Genomic DNA, 8,883 nt, shown 5'->3' on the forward strand with positions numbered 1-8,883 from the left:
CGTTGATTCAACCTGACATTGCCTGCTGGGTTCATTCATTCGGATGTGCTTCTATTGTTAAACTTAAATTAATTGAAAAATTATATTCACTTGACATCTGAATAGTTTGGTTACGAAGGAAATGGCAAATTTTAGAACAGAAATATGTTGTTGAGTATAAATGCGCTAGCATAAAATATGAATGCCGAAACATCTAATGAATGGAACAATTTTGAAAAATACGCATTTCCGAAGTTGTCTCTTACACAGCACAACCGTACACGTTGTGTGCCATCTTGTAGGGCGCCGTGTGTTGTTTGATACCCCCTGTTGAATGTCTGTATTCCTACACATTGAAAAAATGTATACTCATACTCAGTGTGATTGTGCAATGTAAAAATCAATTCAAAATAATCTAAATCACGATTTCTAAGTCTAAATCTAATTTTAAATATTTGGACCATGCCAATTATTTGGCCTGCATTGCACACATCAACAAAATAATCCGAGAATTTCCTCTATCAATCAGTATTCATGAGTAAATTATTCTTTATTATATATCGCACATGAGGAAAACTTCTTCACTCATGAACCGTGGGCTGATTTTGAGCGGGTCGGAACTGCAGCGCTACGAATACGTATGATAACACGAAGGCCATTGTCTGCACAAAAAATAGCTTATTTATTAGGTAAAAATTATGAAAGCATATATATATGAAACGGTACGATCTATATAATTCACAAAATTGAAAGAAAATAATTCTTACTTTGTATCAAAAATGATTCACGAAATTGAAAGAAAATAACTTCTTATTTTCTTCATAAATGAATCATTTCAGTGCGTAGGAACATTTACGTTTGTGATGGAACTCCGTCCCAGGCTGAAAAATTCTGCAACGGAGAAGCGATATGGCTGAGCAGCTTCAGCGACTACTTGCAGACTCTGAGAGTCAGAAAAAATGTATATAAATCAATTAGGGTAGATAATTTAATTATTCCTGAAAATTGCATTGAAGCTCATGTTGGTCAGCCAGATAATAAGATTTTTGCCCATCTCCGAAACCATGAACCTTAAATAAATTTTAATTTTGGAATGGAGGACAATAATGACCATCAAGTGAAGTGGCAAGATTATTATATTTTAAAGAAAAAATTTATGACCCATTTTACCGGGACCGAATATTAATACCTAAATCTTGCGGTTTATTTCTGATTATTTGTTGAATCTTCTGTCTATATAAATGATTGACGATGAAATAAAATGATGAATTATGACGTAAATAGGCTCATATATTATCACTAATCTATCAATGCTATCAGTAAACTCTCATTTGCTATAAATTGGCACAAAGTCGTTAATTTATCGGCAACATTTTTGGTCCATTTTTGGCTTTTTTTAAGAAAAATTACTAATTAACTACAAACACGGAAGATGACTAACATTCAGAATTAGTAACAAAATTCAGGGTGCAACATAACACGAAGGTTGATGAAAATTTTGTGCAAAATTCATTGTTCATGATAATACACTGGTAGACGCATGGAAGAAATGGTTGAAGTCAGCTCCTGTCCCAATGTGGCTAAATAACATTCAAAATCGCATAATTCAACATTGTATAATCCAATATAGTATGATGTAACATTGTATACTCCAACATTGACTAATTTAATATTGTAAAATTCAACATTACATCATACCAAGCAGGATGAATGACGTTGAAAGAGCAGAAATCGGCGCACGCTGTTTGCCAAGGCCTGCTTCTGTGGTCACATATGGGAGACGCAAGTGGGTTATCTTAAATATAAAAATGAACTTTTTATTAAATTTCTAACAATACGTACCATATCTTGAAGCATGATGTTAGGGAAATATATGATTTCGGATTTTGATATTTTCGTATTTGTTTAGTTGTTTGTGGGTTTGCAAATGCAAAAGTTAGTTCAGTAAGTTCCCGTGAGATATTACTAGTTCCGTTGCTGAACTACAGGGAGAAAAGAGTGTGAAACTTTGGATACATGAGTGTAAAGTAAAATAAAGCATATTTTAATCTAGTACATATTTTGGGGTTCAAGAAAGTGTACTAAGTACGGCTGAAGAACCCGGGTGACTTAATGCGATATGGACCTAATTATTAAGACTTTCAGCATTGACTTTGTTATAATTCATTGGTTATTTGATTGATTTAGTTTCCTTCATTCATCAAGCTATGTTTGAATGCAAACATTTAACAAGTCCATCATTCTAAATTGAAGCGTCATTGTCACGTACAGATTGCATGGTCAAAAAGACCTGGTTTTTTATGTCTCACATGTCTACAAGAAATGTTGATTAACTGTTAAATGAGCTGGATAGTTTTCAAAAGTGACACTCATGCGCTCCTGAGGCCTTCGTGCAACTAAAATATGAAACAACATTGACAAGTCATGTACAGATAACTCATCGCTATTAAAATTTATTTTAAAATCACAGTGATACGTATAGATCAGAAAGACAAGAAGTAATATTTCACTTTAGTTAGAATACATAAATACACAGTGTGACTCACAGCTTTGTTGAATCTGTCAGCTGCGGAATGCCCGATGAAAAGCAGGAAGGCTGACCATATCAAAATCGAGGTCGAATACCAAAACCTGACGCCCATGGTTCCTTGGTTCACCAGGGAGTCGAGAACCAGAAACAAGCCGATGACTCCGTTCACAATGGCCATAAGGTTAGCAACAACCAGAGGCCACTGGAACACTTCCATTAATACGTCCAAAAATTGCCTTACTTCAAGTAGGCTTTTCTCCAATCCAAATAGTTTATTCTTGATTTCCGAATTAATTTCCCATACTCCTAGTCGATGTGGAAAATACCTATATCGAGTAATGGCGTCTGTACTCCAATTTTTGGCGAGGAGTTCACACTTGGCTGTGCACACCTCCACTAGAACCGAGAATGTGAATCCTGTGACCATATAAACGATGCCCTCGTAGCAAATTTCAACATGAAATAGCACGATGTGAAGGAATAATAATTCCCGGGAGACTAGTTCAACTGACGTAAAATAAAATGACCCGAAGAAAAGTATACCAAGGAGAACATGTTGTATCGCTGCACGCGTGCAAGTGAATGAGGAGCCTTCTTTTTCTGGTGTTATGATCATGCGATCCATAGCACTCAAAATCCACCGCCATTTGGCGCGACGGATGTAGAAGAAGGCGCTAGTGATGCTACTTCCCAGCAAAGGCAGCAACGCCCATACTTTTTCCGCCATTACTAAGAATTCATCGTTTTGTGGATCCATCAGCTGAATATTGTAAAGAATTAGAGTGATGCATGCTGCATTAACAAGCATACACCAAGCAATGCTCACAAATTTTAAAAGAATCAATTGACATTTTCCTGCACGCGATTTCACCTTGGAAACTCCGCGATTCAGGTCATGAAAATGTGGCAAATAAAATCCGCTCAGCCACATAAATAACTTAATAATCTTTGTTATCATTTTAGACCAACTCGGTTTTTTGGAGTAGAAGCAATGGTTTTCCACTTCTTTCGTAAGCGCTCACTGTTGCAACATCATTTAATAAGGATATGGAAAGTGAGCCAAGGCTTTGCCGTTAATTTAAACGATATGAGCTCTACACTTTTTGAATTATAAACGCGTTTTATTTGTTGTGTTTTTGTTGAACCAAGCGTTCCGCTTGGTAGGTTCTCGGTCGTCCAGTGCTGCAGTAACACTGAAGGATATGTTCGTCCAACACCACAGCTTGCTTTACTCTAATCGAGAATACGACATCGATGTTCATGTGTGGACGCGGCCCTTGATTATAAATATGAACCCATTCCCTTGATTATAAATATCGACTTTCTGCGCGAAGTAAACTCAGCATGAATATTTTTTTTGTGAGTCGAAGTGAAGTGAAAGGCACCATAACATGATTAGGAGCATTTCATATTTAAGTAATTTCATTCGTTCCATCATAAAACATAGAAGCCAACAAACAGCCGCAGTATTTTATTGTTCAGGGTTTTTTCTCAATATCATAAAGGCCTAGAACGTTTATTTGATTATGATTCGTTATTACATGAAGCATATTGGAATAGAATGCAAGATAAAAGAAACTAAATGTCATTAATATGCTCCGTTCAATATTTCCTGGCATACTGAAATAATAATTAGTGGTTTTAAAACTGTACAATTCTATACAGTATGTTGTGTGCGTTGGCGTAAGTTTGTCTAGTATCTTTCTTTCATACTTCAAAAATTATTTCTCAGTAATATAGAACCGTATAACGATTTTTCATAACTCTTGATGGCATGTAGTTCATTTATGCTACGTGAGCAGAGTAGAGGTAAAGGAAATTTACGACCTACAATTTAAAGTTTTTCTATTCCTATGCCAAATGCTCTTCATTTCTTTTTTCTTCAACGTGCGAATTTCAGTTAAAATTGTGGTACTTGACGACTGGGTTGGTGCGCCGTGTTACCGCACTTAGGCAAAATTAACGGGGAGATTTGGATGGCGAAACTCTGCGTGGGTTAGCTGCTGTGGTGCGAGTCTATTTTGGAATCTGAACTGCATCTTCTTCGTGGATGTTAATGTTTTAGAATTCAGGTCCTACCAAAAAAGCTCTAGATCTATAATTTTGCAGGTATTCCTATTCTGTACTGCTAACTCGAAGCATATCTAGCAAAACTGAGTAGTGTCGTTGATACATTCTGTTTTAACAAGTAATGAAAGGTAAACTCTACCTTGTTAGTGTAGACAGTTCTTGGACATGAAACACGTCTCTCAAGCATTATACTAGGCTCTTCTGCTCGTTGACGTAAAGTGCACAATTCTTGTATCGTTTCAGATTTCAGGCATCATGCTGCTGACAAGGGAAGAATTTAGCGATTTTCACGAGTTGCCTGGCAAGTGCAAACCAGGCATGAAGGTTTTCCTTTACATATTCATACCAATTTGTATATATTTCGTGTTGGGCTGTTTGAAAGACACCTCAGGTAAGTTAAAGTAGCTTATTTAGTGGTAGATCGCCAGTCGAATTCAGACAGGATTTTATGTGGTTGAATTTAATTTTTGCTTGAACGCACGTCCAGCTAGATTACGCGTGGTCAAAGTAGTTCTTTATTTTGCTCTATATCTTTAGTAGAGTATATGGTTAAATTCCGCGGAACACGATTTACGCTAGCATTACTATTGCACTCTGAATTCTCGAAAAAGTTGACTATAATATTTCTTATTGATGGTTATTCTATGTAATAAACCATCAAAGCTAGTACGTAGAATTCGAGTTCTGTCATTTTACCAGGATCGATTTTGATAGTTAATGGACATTGTTCAGAATGAATATTACGCGAAGAAATTGTACTTGAAACAAAAAAATGTGCAGAGTTGGACATAATTTTAAGACTTTCAAAGATCTTAAGAGTGGAGCCTGACTGCCTTTTTCTTTTTCGCAACTTTCAGTATTTTGTATTGGATTCAGTTCCTTCCAATCGTTATTTTTTCCTACAGAGTATTCGGCAGGTTGGATATTTGCCCTCAAAGGCATAGCTTTGGCGTGTCGATTCTTCTTGCTCATGATGGCCTTTCTGGTGGTACGAAGAACGTACATTATCGCGAGGAGACCACGAATACAGAACAATCGTCTAATGAACTTCTACGCCGTAAATGGACCAATTGTGGCACGTTTCGAAGACTAGGCTTTGGTTGGTGTTAACATTGTGGAGGCTGAAGCTTGAAGACTTAGTCGATCTTCTCGGGAATGTTTATGCCTTTATGGTTTGATTTCCTGCCGTATTTTAGTACTTGACGAATATAGCTGGCAGAGGACCAGCTTTCGATTCGAACATTTGGTTGCCGGAGAGCACACTATTGAAATTTTTATTGAAAGAATGAAATATAGATTTTAATGTCCTGCCTAAATCAATTTCCTTGACCTGACGTCAGCTTCCAGACGTCAATTCTGCCAGAGTTGATTCAAGAGTTATTTGCTGAAGTCATGATCGAGATGACTAGTGTGAACTAGCTCTATTGATGTCACACGGCCAGTCTACTTTCTGCGCCAGCCAGTTACAATTAAACCGAAGTTTATTTGCCTATGAATTAGGCTGCTGTGAACGATGTGTACCAACAAATCATGCTAACTTTTAGCGGTGTAACCCTTCCATACCTACAGATTAGAACTGCCATTTTCTTCCACGAGATATGTAAAATTGAAACTTTTATAGTGTAGCATAGGGACTGTATCCTGTATCAAGCCCCCTATTTTTTGCCGAGTGATCGAAGCCATAGCGTGAGTATTAGGGTCAGTACTATATGTTGATAATTGACAATTCTCTTGTCGATTTCAACATGCCAAAGATGATGGATTCGAAGAATAATGATACAGGAGGTCGTGAAGGAATATGTTCTTGTACAAAATAATAAAGTTTATTATTGTTGGGGTTTTGAAACTGTGTGAAGAACTATCCGATTTAAAAACGGCTACATATCCATGACGAAGCATGTGGAGAGCAACGGTCTTGAATTTATACCGTAGTTGACATTAGTAGAGGCATATCGTCGTATTGAAGCAGGAGGATACCGGTAGATGTATAGAGCCTTCTTTGGTCCGAGCACTTCTCCAAACGCCATCGTGAGATATTTTAATCTTGTGCTAAATGAATCTCCTGGGCTCTCTTTGAAACCTAATCATTACGTTGTTGGCTAAATGGTTGCAACAATGAACGATAAAATATTACCGTTGTCGAATAGCTTCCACTATAAAATAGTTAGACATGTGCGATTCTTGGGGGTAATCGACGTTTTCGCCGTCCGATTTACGCAGTTGATTTCAATGAGCTATGCGATCGATCAATGTATTGGTAAATTACTCGGTGAATATATAGTTGAGCACAGACAAACTTAAAGTACAGTGGCCGAGCTCCTTGACAGCGATCGGGCAGAGAGGGGCCTCTTAAATCAGAAGTCTTCAACCCAGGCGAAGATAAAGAGTGACCGCGCCAATTGGAACTACGTAAGGACGCATAACGAAAGTAGTATGACAACATTTTGTTGATTTAAGTGTTTAGACTAGTTGCTTGTGATTTCACCTCTTATATCATGAAATGCTATACAGAATGTACTCTCAGTATGGTAAATATATGGACAGTTGAACTCTTCAAAGATTACCTTTGAGGTTTGCATGTAGAATTAAATCTTAACCATCATTTCTGACACTAAGTTATTCTGGTCTTATTCAATATAAACATCTAAGGTAAGATTGAAGTTTGAACAGCCTCGAACCTAATGAACTACCTAACATTAAAAGAGTAATTTAAACTGATCGATTGAGTGAACCAATAAATTAAAAAAATTTGCCTTCGACTTGACACGTTTAGGTACAAATGGTCATGACTCTCGTATAATGGCTGAAGGTGACAGAAATTTCCTTCATACATGCCGTGAACTCGGTATACAAAAGCCTAACAGTATGCCGTTGTGACATGAAGGGCTAATTGTTGACGTTACGATGACGTTTCTGACAAAAACTATCTAATCTCCTGAATATGAAGCTTTTCTGATATTCCTCAAACTGGGGTTATTAGAAGAGCGCGGCTGCATTATATTAAACTTTGCATGGCTCAAAATGTTGACCGTGAAAGGCGTTCAATTCGTCAGCTTGCTTATTTATGATATCATGTCACGTCTGCAGGAAATTGTTCCCGTTCTATGAAGCACCATTTGAATAACCCTAGTTTTTTAATTAAAACTTCAATTAGAAATCTTATCCAGTGGATTTTGGTATGTAGATATGAAACGAAAAAAAAAACGCGTTTCCTTTCTTCTTGCGAATGTGAAGAGCAAGTCGCAAAATTCGTCATTGCAAGTTTCAAAGTGTCGTATCAGCTGATTAGGTTCTACCGATGATTAGGTTGCACCGATATCTTGATATGCTATACATCTTTCTACCCAACAGAGACGTCCAGATGGAAATAATCACAATGGGCTCCGATTCAAATAATTTTTATGATACTGCAGGACAAAACTTATCGAAGGCAATGAAAATAATACCAATCTCTTGCTGCTGTGTCCTTGGGCTCGTTTATATTGTCGCAGGTGAGTGAACGAACGCGATACTCGTGGGCTGAAATAATTTGAGTCGTTTAATTTGACTATATCACGGTGAAGACTTTCATTTATGCATATTCATCACGAACTTTCAAAACTATCACAATATCTCGTGTACTTGAATAACATATTTCCCCAAAGAAGCATACAGGAGTTGCAATTTTAATGCATACTGGCGAACTATGACTATGCATTCGAACCATTACTCAGATAAAAAATTAGTCATCGCCAGAAAAATTATTTTCTAAATATTGATAATTACATTCCTGCGTGCAGATTTGTCTGAGGGAGATAAGAAAGGCGTGTTGGTGGTCCTCATGTGCTTCGCCATTGTCGTGTTGGTGCAAGTCTACCTCTACTTGCCTAATAAATACCTGCAATTCATGAATCGACATTCGGAAGTAGTTTTTGAATGATTGCTGCTACTATATATTCAAACCTTATAATAATTATTGTTAGACTGACGTTGTAGTGACGAAATTCCTAATAATTCATTTCAGGCAATGAGTTTTACCAAGTTGGTGTTAATGACTATTTTTTATTTCAATTCGGAATGAGTAGCGTGAGAACCAAATTGAAAGGCTGTAAGAAAATTCAGATTAATCTGTTTTTGCAAGCAGATGTCATGAAATATGATGCTAATTAACGCGCTGCATTCGCAATAAACCCATTGAGAGGCAATTCCCGAAGTTTCAATTTATTTCCACACGTGCCGGCAAACGGTGATATACAAAATGTTAGTTTCACCTCCTATTGTATGGACATGTTATTCAATTAGTCAGGCTTCAATTCCACCGAAAC

At 37.0% G+C, this 8,883-nt stretch overlaps 1 long non-coding RNA gene across 7 annotated transcripts; it reads left to right on the forward strand.

The window, feature by feature from the left end:
* The first annotated feature begins 4,282 nt into the window (after window positions 1-4,282).
* LOC108676953 lies at window positions 4,283-8,545 on the forward strand. 7 transcript variants are annotated; one of them, XR_001931207.2, is made up of 5 exons: window positions 4,283-4,318; window positions 4,823-4,970; window positions 5,485-6,988; window positions 7,931-8,070; window positions 8,359-8,545. It is a non-coding gene; the product is annotated as an uncharacterized LOC108676953 (long non-coding RNA). The 7 variants fall into 7 exon arrangements; XR_001931205.2 differs by lacking the exon at window positions 4,283-4,318 and adding an exon at window positions 4,407-4,517; XR_007157071.1 differs by lacking the exon at window positions 4,283-4,318 and adding an exon at window positions 4,407-4,504.
* The last annotated feature ends 338 nt before the right edge of the window (window positions 8,546-8,883 follow it).

Source organism: Hyalella azteca, unplaced genomic scaffold (genome assembly GCF_000764305.2).
Source record: "Hyalella azteca isolate HAZT.00-mixed unplaced genomic scaffold, Hazt_2.0.2 contig13692, whole genome shotgun sequence".
Lineage (NCBI taxonomy): Eukaryota > Metazoa > Arthropoda > Malacostraca > Amphipoda > Hyalellidae > Hyalella > Hyalella azteca.